Source organism: Chelonia mydas, chromosome 4 (assembly GCF_015237465.2).
Source record: "Chelonia mydas isolate rCheMyd1 chromosome 4, rCheMyd1.pri.v2, whole genome shotgun sequence".
NCBI lineage: Eukaryota > Metazoa > Chordata > Testudines > Cheloniidae > Chelonia > Chelonia mydas.
Window position 1 is genome coordinate 72,844,398 of NC_057852.1, and position 14,967 is coordinate 72,859,364.

Below are 14,967 nucleotides of genomic sequence, written 5' to 3' on the forward strand. Positions count from 1 at the left end.
AATTCAGCTCCTTCCAGCCACCATTGTACCTACATCCCTAACTGTGGACCAGGAACCCACTGTGCTAGGCACTACTTTCAATCTGCAACCAACCAGGAGAAGAAAAATCATCTGGATGATAAATAAATGACTTCAGGGCTGAGGAAGAGATTTTTTTTCTTTATAAAGAAAGGGACATTTTTAATGAGTTATTAATAAACAAATATATCCATTACATGGCATCCAAGGCCGACTACTGTATTAAAGAGACATAAATCTCTAGGAAATGTGTACTAACCTTTAAATTAATAAACAGCCATTTCATTCAGTTTTAGAGAACCATTTTCATATAGCAGACATGATAATGGGTCTAACTCTGATCTCACATTGGCTGTTCACCAGAATAATTCAGCTAACATCCCTGAAGTTAACTCCTCATTTTTGCTAGTGTGAGAGCAGATTCAAGCTTCAATATTTTTAAAGATAATTTGTTAAAATGACAGTAAAACAATTGCCCAAGGTAAAAATAGCCTGGACTGAATATATCGTTCTGTGTCTTGTAAATTCTGTAGCTGCAGCTGAAAAGTGTTGCTGATCAACATGCACATGTGATTGTGTCTGATACATGTTATGAATGGCAGAAGTGAGAAAAGCCACTCCTTCATTTTCAATTTTTTTAACGAGGTCTGCTATAATAGTTATTTTTTCTGATCTTCAAGATTTGTGAATATCATTTTTGGCAAGCACGCTGCTTAGGGAGGGAGTCTGCAACACGAAAATGAAAAATCTGGCATTGACTGCTCACCAACCTTTTAAAGGGACAGTGTCAAGTGCTTAAACTATAAAATGTACAGTCTTGAAAGGAAGGTACATTGCATTCAATCCCATTTAAGCATACTTACAAAATACGTTTTTTAAATCAAAAAATATAGAACAGTGGTTTATATACTATATAGTATAAACTAAAACACTGGATCTGGAATGACTCAGCAAATGTTTTGGAGAAAAATAATCATAATGACGTACAGAGACACAGATAAAAGAGGAACTGTTTAAACAATAACAACAAAATTATCTAAACGGCCTAGATTACAATTAATCCCTTAATTTCTCTGTAGTTTATTGAAGGTTATATGAAAGCATCTCTCCAACTGGAGTCTTTTCAAGACAGGGAAAGTTACAGCAAACTGAACTGTTTGTGCAAACTAATGCATGATCTTAATGTGCTTGTAAACTACAAGGAGAGAAACACAGTTTTCTCCAGAGGATTGCTATGTGTTGAAATGATTTAGGTCTGGAAAATGAATCTGTTCATCCTTCTGGACAATTTCTGAAACAAATATTTAGCCAGATTTATAGTGCTATACATATGCTGTCCAAAGGATTCCTCTGAAATCCAGCTTTTTGTAATGCCTTATCATCTTGTCTGTGAAGACATATTTTTTTAATAATAAATGTAATTAATCAGCATATTTTAGGACCACATAAATATAACCAATAGCTCAACTGCTTATTCCCAGTGCAAATAGATGACATTATTTTATTAATTTTATACAACAAATGATAAAACACTAGGGGCCTGATTTAAAAAATATCAAACAAACCAAATAATAGCACCCCTCTAATCCAGAAAACTTCTTATGAGCACCTAAATTACCAAGATTATGGGTCCAGACCAAGCTTTAAGCACATAAAAGAAAATTTTCTTAAGCACCTGAGTCACTTACAAGCCTAAATTCCATTGACTCCTTAGTGCCTAAGTCACTTCTGAACATGGGACTTAGGTGATTTAGAAAATGTTACCCAGATTGGCTAGTTATTAATCCAAATGGCTATTTGTGCATATATTGCAGTCGTGCCTAGGAATCCCAGGGACAAGGACCCTATTATGCTAGGGGCTGTACAAACACAGAATAAAAAACGGCCCCGTCGCACAGAGTTTACAATAAAGTATAAGGCCGGAGACAACAGATGGAGACAGATAGACAAGGGAGTACAAGGAAACAGTGAGAATGTTGATCAGCATGACAAGCAGTGGTCTCAGCACACCAAACAGCCTAACCATTGCCAAGTTTTTTGTAGACACCTGAAAAAGGGGAGTTTTAAGCAGGGATTTGAAAGCGATGTGGCTTTGTAGCCTTTTATGGGGTGCTCCTCCCAAGCACGAGGGGCAGCATGAAAGAAAGTACAAAGGTTCTTTTTTGAAATGTAACATGTGGGGAGGCAGGCATCAAATACCCAAATGGCATGCACAGTCATGGTAACTGCGCATGCTAATTAGGTGTGTATTTGCTCACATACCTGTTTTGTGATGAAGCCTAAGCAATCTGTATTCCACTGCTAATGGCAAGGAGAATTCTGATGGTTTTGTTTTATTTTTATGTCAATATTTTAAATTCCCCTCAAGCAGGTATCTGAATCCTCCATGAAGAATGAGAGATGAAAACATGTGACTACACAGCTGACTACATTTGTGATTGATCAACCACAGGAACACAGTTCATAAATTCATAACAAGAATCTGCTAACGGCAGCATTTTAGGAAATTATAGCTGCAAAAAGCTTGTATGTATGTTAAGGACACCATATTTTCAAAATAAAAAAAAGGACACTTTTGTGGCAGTATTTTTTTGTGACATACTCAAAAACTGCATTTTGCATTTTGGCTCCTTTCTTTGATCTGCTTCACCTGGAGCAGAGCAGCAAACATTTCAAAAAGTCTAAGCTTTGCCTCTTTCCACTGCCCTCTCCTCGGGCCCCAGGCCTCTGCTTCCAAGCAGAAGTTTTGCACTGACTAGATTGGGTCATTACCTTACTGGATTCATATCACAATTTTGTTACCTGGGAAATTATGACAAGCTCTGGCTGTGAATAATGATTGGGGTGAAACATGGTTTCATAATGTGATGAGAATGAGACAAAGGTATGCTGAATATTTGACATCAGTACAGCAATACGTTTTATTTATGGTTATAAAAACTTGAATACTTGAATGACTTATCTGATGAAATAGGATATTTGAGGTATACCAAAAGTAGGTCTTGGGACAACAGGACATCATATGAAAAAATGATTCTGTCCTGGTAAAACTAGGATGTATGGCTATCAATATCAGACTTTATTATTGTTATGAAATTCAGTAAGGACTAATGCAAAGTACTCCACCTAGGAAGGAACAATCAGTTACATATGTACAAAATGGGAAATGACTGCCTAGGAAGGAGTACTGTGAAAAGGGATCTGGGGGTCATAGTGGATTACAAGCTAAATATGAATCAACAGTATAACACTGTTCCAAAAAATGTTATTCTGGGATGTATTAGCAGGAGTGTTGTAAGCAAGACACAAGAAGTAATTCTTTCATTCTACTCAATGCTGATTAGGCCTCAGCTGGAGTATTGGGTCCAGTTCTGGGCACCACATTTTGGGAAAGATGTGGATGAATTGGAGAAAGTCCAGAGAAAAGCAATGAAAATGATTAACGATTTAGAAAACATGACCTATGACAGAAGATTGAAAAAACTGGGTTTGTTTAGCCTGGAGAAGAGAAGACGGAGGAGGGATGTGATAACAGTTTTCAAGTACATAAAAGATTGTTACAAGGAGGAGGGAGAAAAATTGTTCTTGTTAATCTCTGAGGATAGGACAAAAAGCAATGGGCTTAAATTACAGCAAGGCCAGTTTAGGTTGGACATTAGGAAAAACTTCCTGACCGTCAGAGTGGTTAAGCACTGGAATAAATTGCCTACAGAGGCTGTGGAATCTCTGTCATTAGAGATTTTTAAGAGCAGTAGACAAACACCTTAAACGACCTGTCAGGGATGGTCTAGATAATACTTAGTCCTGCCTTGAGTCCAGGGGACTGGACTAGAAGATCTCTCTTCCAGTCCCACAACTCTATGATTTATTAGTAGGGCTCCGTGTTTGTCATGGAGGTCGTGGAAGTCACAGATTCCGTGGCTTTCCACGACCACCATAACTTCTGTGGGGGTCAGTGTGGTTGACCCCAGGGGACAGCCACACCGGCCGCTGCTGGAGCTGCACTGCAGCCCGCTGCTCCGGCGGCCCCACAGCCAGCCTCTCCGGTGGCCCCAAGCAGCAGCCAGTGCAGCTGGCCCTGAGGACCACCTGAGCAGCAGTCCCTGGGTGGCTGCTGCAGCCACTGCCGGTGGCTCCTGGCGGTGGTCCGCGGGTGGCTGGTGCAGCCACTGATGGTAGACCCTGGCAGCGGTCCCCGGGCAGCCAGTGCAGTTGCTGCCAGCGGCCCGCATCGGTGGTCCCCGGGTGGCTGGTGCAGCCACAGCCGGCGGACCCTGGTGACAGTCCGCTGGCAGCCAGAGTAGCAGTTTCCCCAGGTGTTCCCTGGCAGCTGGTGCCGTGGCTGGCCTTGGCCTTCATCCCAGCAGCAGCTTTCCCAAGACGCCCCCCCAGCAGTGGCATCCCAGCTTCCCCCCCAGCAGCGGCCCCTCCACATGCTTCTCCCCAACAATGTCCCCAGCGCCCCGCAGCAGTGATTTAGTGAGGGGTATTTATAGTATAAGCCATGGACAGTCTATTAATTTTTGTGTATTGCCTGTGACCTGTCCATAACTTTTACTAAAAATACCCGTGACTAAATCATAGCCTTATTTATCAGTTATATTATAGAAGCTTCTAGGAACATCAGTAGTGGGGTAGGACCTCATAGTGTTAGTCAATGTACAAACAAAGAACAATTTGTTTGAGTGCATTACATTTCTGAAAGCCTTCTTGAAGTCTCAGGAACATAGTAACTGGATCAGCCTGTACCTATTGGGTTCCGGGACTGGATCAGCCTGTAGCGGGGTGGTTACCCCGCTCTTGCCTGAATGGGATAAAGCAGCCCCAGAGAGGGCTGCAGGAGGAAAGCTAGGCTGATTAGGAAAGCAGCCACAGCTGTGGTCAGCTTAATCAGGGCCCAGCTGGCCCTTATAAGAGGGCAGTGGGCCAAGAGCTGACACAGTCTCTCTCTCTGGCTTTAGAGAAGGAAGGACCTGGTTGGCTGGGAAGCTGAGGAGGGTACCTAGGATGGAGCAGTGCTGGGGAAGGGCAGAGGGCACTGAGGAGCTCTAGCCTAGGAAAACCTCAGGCTGCAGGCATAATTAAAGCCCTACAAAAGGTACTGGGGCTGCAGAGGGGCAGCCCAGAGATAGGCAGAGGCAGCTGGTCCAACCAGCTTTGCTGATGATAAGTGGTTTACGAACTGCAGCCTGCCTCAGGGTGTGGGGGCTAGATGATGACTGGCAGTAGCCACTGAGGTAAGGTGGGGATAGAGGGTTGGGGGTTCCCCTGGGTGGGGAGACCCCAATTGTGGATTGTTTCTGGGGGGGCAGAACCCAGATGTAGCGCAGGGTCTGGGAGGGACATCGTCTGGCAGAGGGTGCTCTGGTGCTGGAAAGAGTCCAGGGAATTACCAACCAGCAGGAGGAGCTGCACCACACAACCCCATCAGCCATTTAGGCCAGTATTCTGTCTCCAACAGTGGCTAGTACCAAATGCTTCAGAAGAAGGTGCAAGAAACTCCACAGTGGACAGATTCTGGGATAATCCATCCTCTTGAGGGTCTCATCTTAATCCCTAATAGAGTTGTTTTAAACCTCAAAGCATGAGGTTTTAAATCCCTTCCAAAATTCTTCTCTTTAACTATTAACTCTTGATATTCTTTCTATCCATATAAGCATCCAGTTCCTTTTTGAATCTTGATGGATTCTTAGACTCAATCACATTTTGTAGTAATAAACTCCACAGTCTAATCACGGGCTGAATGAAAAAGTATTTCCTTTTCTCAGTTTTGAATTTGCCACTTTTTGAATGTGCTCTTATGTCACAAGATGGGAGAAAAGAAGCACCCAACCTTCTCTAGATCATTATTTTATATACATCTGTCATGTCCCCTCTGATTTGCCACCTTTCAAATACACAATCTCATTCTTTTCAGTCTCTCTTCATAAGAGAGAATTTCCAGGCCTTTGAACATTCTCAGCATCCTTCTGTGAACCCCCTCTAATTGTGTAATGTCTTTTTTGAAATGGGGTGACCAGCACACTGAACATAGTGTTCCAGATGAAGGATGCCATCAACATTTATAGTGCTATTATAAACATTGCCATATTATTCTCCATCCCTTTCCTTACCCATACTAACAGCTTGTCTGTTTTTTTAAAACCACAGTAGCACAGTGAGAAGAAGTCTTCATTGAACGATCTACAATGACATTCAGATCTCTTTCCTGAGGTGATATGTTTAGTTTAGACTCTTGTAAGGTGCATGAGCAGTTCAAATGTCTCCCTCCAGTCCATCCTAGCTATTTCTACCACATTTCTGTCAACTTCAATTGATTATTCACTGCAGAAATTAGTCAGATTTATTAAGCAAGTCCTCCCCATTAGATGGATGCCTCAGGAGGTTTTCTTTAATCCAGTTAAGAGTTTTAAAAAAAATCTCCACTCCTTGTTTTCTTTATTTCTGGTAATTTTTGTTTTGCCTGTATCATCCTGCCTGTATCGTCCTGATGTTCTGTCTCCCCTATGTTCTCCACCTCCTTTTACATTTATTTTATACCTTTTTATTGGGTGACTTTCAGTTTTACTAAATTTTCATTGTATGCCTGCCAGTTTTTTAAAGCAACTTTCCCTCCCCCCCCCCCCCCCCCGGGGATAAGATAGATATTGTTTTATGACACGTAGATATTGTTTTATGTTCCAGTGATAAATATTTCTAGTAACACCAAGTTCCTCAAACAGGCTCTCAATTGGCCTGTTGTATTTATTCCCCACAAGCCTCTAGTAGCAATGTTTTGTCTGGATGTAAATGACTTGTAGTCCTTTTTTTTTAACTCCCCACCACAATGATTTCTTTGAGCACTCTGCTTTTCTTTAGTCATTGTTTTCTGCTTCCCGTAGGTACACTTCTCAGTGGTGTAGATTTGGTGAGCTCCTCCTAAGGAAATCTTCTAACTCTGAATAATGCCAACCAGCAAGGGGAGCTGTGGAATATAATCCTTCAGCATCCTGAGTCAAACTGAAATGAAAACAGCAATGCTGGAGATGGTTTTCAATGAGACATTGGTTAAATACTAATTATTTCTAGCTGATGCAAATTTAGAACCTTTTTCAACAAAACACTTAAGGTAATGCTTAACCTTAACTCAATATGATTTAAGCATGTGCTTAAAATATGCAAGTTCTTGTTGAATAGGGAAGATTTGCTGCATTGGGTCTTAAAGTGGGGAAAAGAGGTTGCTCTTCATGGCACCATGGCTCCTCATCTTCCTGGGGAGACAGGCTCATCCATGAGGGGTGTGAAAGGCGGTGTAGCAACTAAGAGGCTTAGCAGCCATTGCCATGTTCTTGAAGACAGGCCCTAGGAATTTTTGGGCTTCATTTTTGGAGGTGCTGAACAACCAGTAATCTGACTGAAGTCCATAGGAGCTACAGATGTTGAGCACCTCTGAAAAAACCAAACCCATAAAACCTATGGGCAAGTACAAAAAAAGGACAACTAAGTCCTGCTGATAAGAAACTGCCTAGAAAAAGCCACTCAGTTCAACCCACAACTCCTAAAGGGAGCAAGGCTTCTGGGGAAAATATTGTTTTTCAAAGTTCTTTCTTCTATGAAAACTTTATAACTTACCCAAGCTGATAGCAGGCATAAAGACATAACATTCTGTAACAGATGTTGAGCTTTAGTTTCATACATATATTGTTAAATTTGTGGCATTGTTTTTAAAATACTTATAGCACCAAAGAAGAAAACTAAAACTGTACATTTAGTAAGCAGCCATTCCTTTGGTCAGAATGCAGTCAGATGATTGGGAGTTTCTAGAAGGATGTGAATGGGGTAAATTACATTTATGTGATCTAAATCCACTGGTTACACGCAAGAGAGGATTAACATCTGTTAAAAGTATTATGTTTATCAAGCAGGTGTTTCAATATTTGTATTTATTATGTGTTGCAGCAACAGTCTCTGAGAAAACATTCATACAACAATCTGGTTGTTTTATTGTCTGAATCTGTCAGGACAGTCATTTTGTTACTCAAACATTGTGATCCCCTTGCAAGCTGTAAACTGTTTAATGAGGTGAGTATATTGAGAAAGATGACAGACTTTCAAACTTTTGGAAGAGAGTATTACATCAGAGACATTAGTTTTTACTCTTGGGATTGTTCTTAACACACACATAGCAAAAATGTTGAATTGGATTGAACATTTTCAGAATTCCAGTAAATTCCCTTGTGCAGTCTTATATTTGACATAGCTTTCATTAAGTCAATAAACAAAACACTTGTACTCCAGTATAAGTGGAAATAAATATTCCATGAACTACCAAACAGAAAAAGTATAATTATATCTGACTTTGAAGAGCTTTGCTCCATGTGTCTGTAATACTTTTATTGCCCACAGAGAAACTATACAGACACTAACTTGCATAAAACTGGCTGTTACCAGTTAAAACTAGATAAAGGTTAAAAGTCTGACATCTGCTGATTTGTCTTGTAGTGAAATATGACACTGCCAATATTACACCTCCCAAATTGTGTGGAAAAATGGTAAGGTTGCAAAGTCAAGCACTCAAAAGTTAGGAAATGCCAGAATTAAGATTCTTTGTGCAACTTTAATTTGGTCCCCTTGTGCATATGTATTATAATACAGTCTTCAATTACATGATCACACACTATTTTTTCCTAGAAGAACCCTAAGGCCTGATCCAAAGCCCAGTGGAACTAATGAAAGCATTTTCATGCACTTCTGTGGGCTTTAGGCCAGGCCCAAAGACCACATTCTGCTTTCACTTACAACTGTGCAACCAATTTGTCTTCGGATAACACAGATGTGAATGACATCGGGGGAGGGATAGCTCAGTGGTTTGAGCATTGGCCTGCTAAACCCAGGGTTGTGAGTTCAATCCTTGAGGGGGCCATTTAGGGATCTGGGGCAAAAATTGGGGATTGGCCCTGCTTTGAGCAGGGGGTTGGACTAGATGACCTCCGGAGGTCCCTTCCAACCCTGATATTCTATGATTCTATGACAGAATTTGCTCAGCAGATTAAGCCCAGAACCTTGTCCTGAAGAGCTTATGATCTAAGGCTCTGATCCTGTAATGACCTCTAGGTGTGTGGATTCCTATAGTCATATGGATCCGCACTGACTTTGATCTATACAGGTGCAAGATTAATTTCATGCAGAGTTCACAGCAAGATCAAGGCCTGAAACAGAGAAGACAAAAGAAAATCCCTCTGACAACATATAGCATAAAAATTTGTTCGGTAGACAGACACACTCCACAATTAAAGAAAAGGAGGTGGTGTAGATATTTTGGTGAAGATTTCACAGATTCTAAAGACAGAAGAGACCACTGTGACCATTTAGTCTGACCTCCTGTATAAACACAGGCCATAGAAGTACCCCAAATGATTCCTGTTTGAACTAGAGCGTATCTTTTTTAAAAAAAATCCAATCATTTAAAAATGGTCAATGATGGAGAATCCACTATGACCCTTGGTTAGTTGTTCCAATAGTTACCCTCGCTGTTAAATGTATGCCTTGTTTCCAGTCTGAATTTATCTAGCCTTAATTTCAAGCCATTAGTTTTTGTTATACCCTTGTCTCCTAGGTTGAAGAGCCCATTATCAACTGTTTTTTCCCCTTGTAGATGCTTATAGACTGATCAAGTCACTCCTCAACCTTCCTTGTCAAGCTAAATAGATTGAGCTCCTTGAGTCTATCACTATAAGGTGTGTTTTCTAATCCATTCACGAGGCTTTTCTCTGAACCTTCTCCACTTTAATCAACATCCTTCTTGAATTGTGGACTCCAGAACTGGACACAGTAGGAAGTAGAGCTGACTGGATAGTTGTGCTCACCTCAGCATTTTGGGAAATGCTGATCTAAAATGCAGCTGGGGATTCAGCAGGACCCTTAGATTATGCACTTTATACGGTCATTAATTTATAACTGTCTGGCCAAAGGGTCTGGAGGAAAGCTAGATGGCTCATGATCAAGACAGAGTTTATCCCAATGCTAGGGGGCAGGCTGTAAGATGAGATTTGTCCTTGCCATTTCCTCTAGATATGTGCTCCAGTTCACCAGTATCACCAATATCTTGCCTACTCTGGACTGAGCATCCACCTACCTCTTTTTTTTTTTTTTTTTGCAAGTCCTAATCTTGCTTTTAGTTGTAATTAAATGATCTCTTTCCAATTATAATTGCACTTAGAGTGCAACTTCCTGGGCCAACTTCCCTTTCCAGTCATGCATATGGAAAGAGAATTAATACAGCATATTAGCATGTCTCCACAAATCATAATCTCACATACTTTCAAAGATGCTTTTCATCTACCCTTGCAGTGGCCTCTGAGAGAGCGTGATCACACCCAATCTATTTTCTATCTTCCACCTTATTACATGCCTGTCACCATCTCTTAGAGTGGTCTCTTGAGGGGTCTCAGCTTCTCCTGATGGACCCTCCTTAGCTAACTCTCAGTCAGGTCAGTTTCTGGCTCTTTGAGCTTGCTTCAGTCTTCTGGCTGTTTTCTTGGAGGCAGCCGGTGCAAGGCTGTTTCCTGTTTGCTATCCCAGGCCTTTCTGCCTCCCTCTCTGTGCTCTCCCCTTTATAGCAGGCCTTGTTTCCTCTATTGGTTGGAGCTATGACTGCCTGCCTTCAGGACTGGCAGCTCTGGCAGTTGCATGGGGTTGTGATCAAGCTGCTTGCTTGTAAACAGGAGAGACTCTGCTCCCGTCTGTGCTGAGCATGCTTGTAGACCCCATTAGAATCTCATTAGGCCTGGTCCTTCTCCCATTGATAACTTCCATCAATGCCAATAGGAGCAGCATCGGGCCTACCTTCGAATCAATTGATCCAGGCTCAACAAACTAATGACTGAAATGTCTATATAATTTTATTCTTTGTTTAGACCTTCTGAATCAGTAACATCTGTTCCTGCTGATGGAAAATATCCCCTTGGCTACAGAGAGATCACAGTCACATGCTGCTGCTGGAACGGCCTGTGTGAATCAACAGCAAGATAGATTCATCACTCTGCACCTAATAGATATAACACCAAAATGTAGCCAAGACATTCCTGTCCAAAGTGGGAGGTAACAGCATGTCCCCTAGTGGAGCGCTGACAAAGATTGAGTCAAACTTGCCAAAATGTGAACCTGCTGTTATAGGCAGACTAAGTATTTCAAACCTGATGCTCAACACACAGAGCCATTGTTTTTGACAATTTCTTACAGATGATCAATTAATACTTGAGTAATGCCTGACAATATTCATTAAGATTTGGTTAGATGAAAAGAGGCAGAACAGAAAACTGGGGCTTAATAAAATATATTTTAGAATAGATTTAATTTATATTTGGTGCATTGGTGTTCTGCATCAGTTCCATGCTCGAGGTGCTTTACACTATTTATAAAGCAATTTCCTTTAAAATACCACAGCTCCCAAAGACTCCTACAGATCATATATGACAACACAATCTTTTGTAGTATCTTTCTAACTCCAAACAACAGCTGAGGATCTTACTTCCATCATTGTACTAGTTTGCCTCTGCCATTATCTTTTGTGCCACCTCATGGCATCATATTCTGCATGATAATGAATAACCTAGAATGAACAAATGCAATGTGTCGTGATAGACTATTGTTCACATTTTGCTGCAAAATGGAAGTTTCACATGGAAAAGTTTAAAAAGCTCTTCAAAAACACAACTCTATAAGTCTGATACTGTACGGTGCTGGGCACCTCCTTGTCTTCAGTGGGAATTGAGGATGTGCAGCCCCTCACACTCCTGAAACTTATGGGAGAATATTGTAGAAGTCAAATAACTGACGTGTGTTAGTGAGGTACAGCTAATAAAAAGGGGAATTGTTTAAATACCCAAAGTGAAGTTGGGAACTAGCTATCAGAGACAGTTTTGACAGAGAGCCATAAAATGCAAAGCCATGTACTACTTTAGCACGCATTAATGCAGCAGAAAGACCTTTCTAATGATCTATAAATAAAACAGAAAAAATGTCTTCTTGACTTAAGTGAATTATTGTTGCTATTAAAGATGATAGCACAATCTGGGAGGAAAGGTAGCACTACCTCTAAAAGTGGGGTATTCCACTCCCCATCCCCCAGCTATTACACAGAATCCTTTCACAGAAATTGGATTAATAGGAGTTTAATACAGACAGACTCAGTATGTATAAGATTCAGGATTAGCTAGTTTTGACACTACTATCAGCACAAAAGAAAAACTTTTTTCCCTCTGAAAAAAAATATTCAGGCAGTCTTTGTATGATACTTGCAGTTTTTCTTCCCCAAAATTAATGGATAGGAGAACACCCCCCCCCAACTTACATAAATATCTGGGCCCCACTGCTGGGAGCTATATAAATATAAAATAAAGTAAGTGCCTGCCCCCAAAAGATTACAATCTAAATAGGGATAAGGTGCAACAGGTGTGTGCAGAACACAAAGGAGTGAATGGAGGGAGAAGACAAGGATGATAATAGTAGGAACACAAAGTTACATATCTTGGCAAGTATGCAATTTGCAGGCTTCATTTTTCATTATTTATTTTAATAAGATAATTGAACAAGAGATTTTTGATGTATCACTAGTAGGCCACTTGTCTCTCCACTATTATTAACATTTCAACATGGAAGAAATGCCTTCCATTTACCGAACAGTAGGCTAGTCATTTGGTAACGAATAGCTAGGTTTTTAAAGTTTTTTGTTTCTTAACAAAATTTGTATCTGATCTGAATCAAGGGATTTAAGGGATGTTAATCAACATTACTTCCCAGAGGTTGGGGTTGATTACATAAAATTAAGATTAGCATTTTAGGACCTAATCCATATTATGATAGTTACGTAATAGCTCTCATTACATAAAAGATGGCAATGATCTCTCTCTTTATTCCCTGTTACCAAGGAGAAGGACTAGGGTTTTTTAATGAATGAATCTTTGAGAATGAGGGTAATGACTGTGGGAAAACCTGGGCAATGAGCTGGATTTTTCATTTGGCTCCTACTGTGTCAAGGCTACTGGTCATGTTTACTTCTATTTATGTCGGAGTATGGCAAACTTAACTTTAGCCCTCACATTTATTGTTAACCACCTTTGATGATTAATTTTTAAATCTACATGACATGAGTGAATATTTGTAGAGTTGTCTATAATATATTGTGGCAGAGAAAAAGGAAACCTAGGATCATGATAAACTGAAAAAAAGATGTGAAGAGTCAGTATTTCCAGAGGTTCCTTTACAGGCCACATCCCTACTCTTCATCCAAACTACCCACTTTGCTGAGCAGTGAGAGCCTCTCTTTTAAAACATTTTACCTTCTGTTTACCCCCATCCAGTCCCTCTCCTCTCCTTTCTTTGCCTCTTCTAGAAGGTGCTATTGCAAGTGGTGGCCAGAGGAGGGTGGAGGTGTTGTCAGTAGGGTCATGGCTATGGTCATGGATCTATTATCAAAATTCCACTTCTCTCAGCTTCCCAGGATGTATATTCTCAGGCTTGGGGGAAGTCTAGTTTGTTACTCACTACAGTAATACAAATAATTAATAATAATTATAATAATAGACAATTGTAGGTCATTAATATACCTAATTGATAGTACAATGATATTTTTCATATTGTTTCTTTATACCATTTTGTTTCTCAGTCTTCTAGCTGGTAGCACTGAATAGTGTTATTTATCTACTTTGAAAACCTGTTCTCTAATTGTTTGTGTGCATATATTATCCTTTTAAAGTTGTAATCAAATTCAGAAATCTCAAACTGCTCCATTTCTATAGATAAAAACATCCTGGTCTTGGATCTGGTATTTAAAACAGATTGGGAAATTTTAATAATCATTTTAATGTTTGTAGCACTAGACTTTACTTTTATAAGTCAAAATTTTATAGAATTTCTTAATTTGAAAAATATGGATACAAAAATTCCTTTCTCTTAGACATGCTTTCTTAACCTAAAGATCAGTTCAGTAAATCATACTAGGTGCCCCTCAGCACTTTCTCTGTATTTTATAGTGCTTCATTACTGCAGATAAATATAGTTATAGTACAAATAATGTGAACATAGAATTCATGTGCAAGTACTTAATTGAAGGAGATACATTTTTATGCAGCAGTACTTTGTTCCTCCTAAATTTTTAGTAGGCCAGAAGTAATAATATAAATGATAGTAGTGTTACAAGTATTTTTTTAATGAAAAAATACACAATAATAGTTAGTTTAGTGGTTTTGATCTGTGACAAGGTATGAAATCAAGTTGGCTCCTATTGCGGCATTTTTTTTAAAAAAAGGTAAAAACAAAAATTTTTGTAAAGAAACCACATTTTTAAGTTTTATGATTAAATCAGCCATTGCTTTGTGGACCAATAAAATGGAAAATGTGTGCTTTTATAGATTTATAAAAAAGGCAAACTATAGTTGCATGAAAAATAACTTTCACCGATTGAGTACAGGTGGTGACTTGTTTAAACTCTGAGGGCGTAAAGGCTTACAATGTATGCCTGAAAAAGGTAACATGGCACAATAAAAAGTCTTCCATTCTTTGCTCATCAATCCTTTGGGTATTCCATGTCAAATAAATGCTACAACAATTTATAGTAAAAGTATACAGTGGAAGTGCCAACGTTAACACTTCTTAGGATTGGATAGTGTCCAAATTTTTCACACCAATATTTAATGTGAACTAAAATGTCCTTTCCATTGGAAGTGTCAGCTGTAACATGCTTTCCTATATTTGGCAACATGCTCATGTGAAGTATGAAGTCAAATGCACATGATGTTCTTTTTATTTCAACCATGATAAATTGTGTTCATTTGTTTAAGTGCAAGTGGCAGTTTTAGTGTTCCTACTATAAATTTTGGTTAACTTCTATTGACATGCTGTATTAAACTTAAGAAAAACAAATTACACTTCACCCATTTTAATTGACTAAATGTGTCAAAAATCACAATA

The 14,967-nt window shown here is 39.6% G+C and overlaps 1 long non-coding RNA gene across 1 annotated transcript; it reads left to right on the forward strand.

The window, feature by feature from the left end:
- The first annotated feature begins 4,980 nt into the window (after positions 1–4,980).
- On the forward strand, positions 4,981–12,000 carry LOC122465483. Its single transcript, XR_006290380.1, has 5 exons — positions 4,981–5,255; positions 6,169–6,231; positions 6,900–7,126; positions 7,957–8,079; positions 10,914–12,000. It is a non-coding gene; the product is annotated as an uncharacterized LOC122465483 (long non-coding RNA).
- The last annotated feature ends 2,967 nt before the right edge of the window (positions 12,001–14,967 follow it).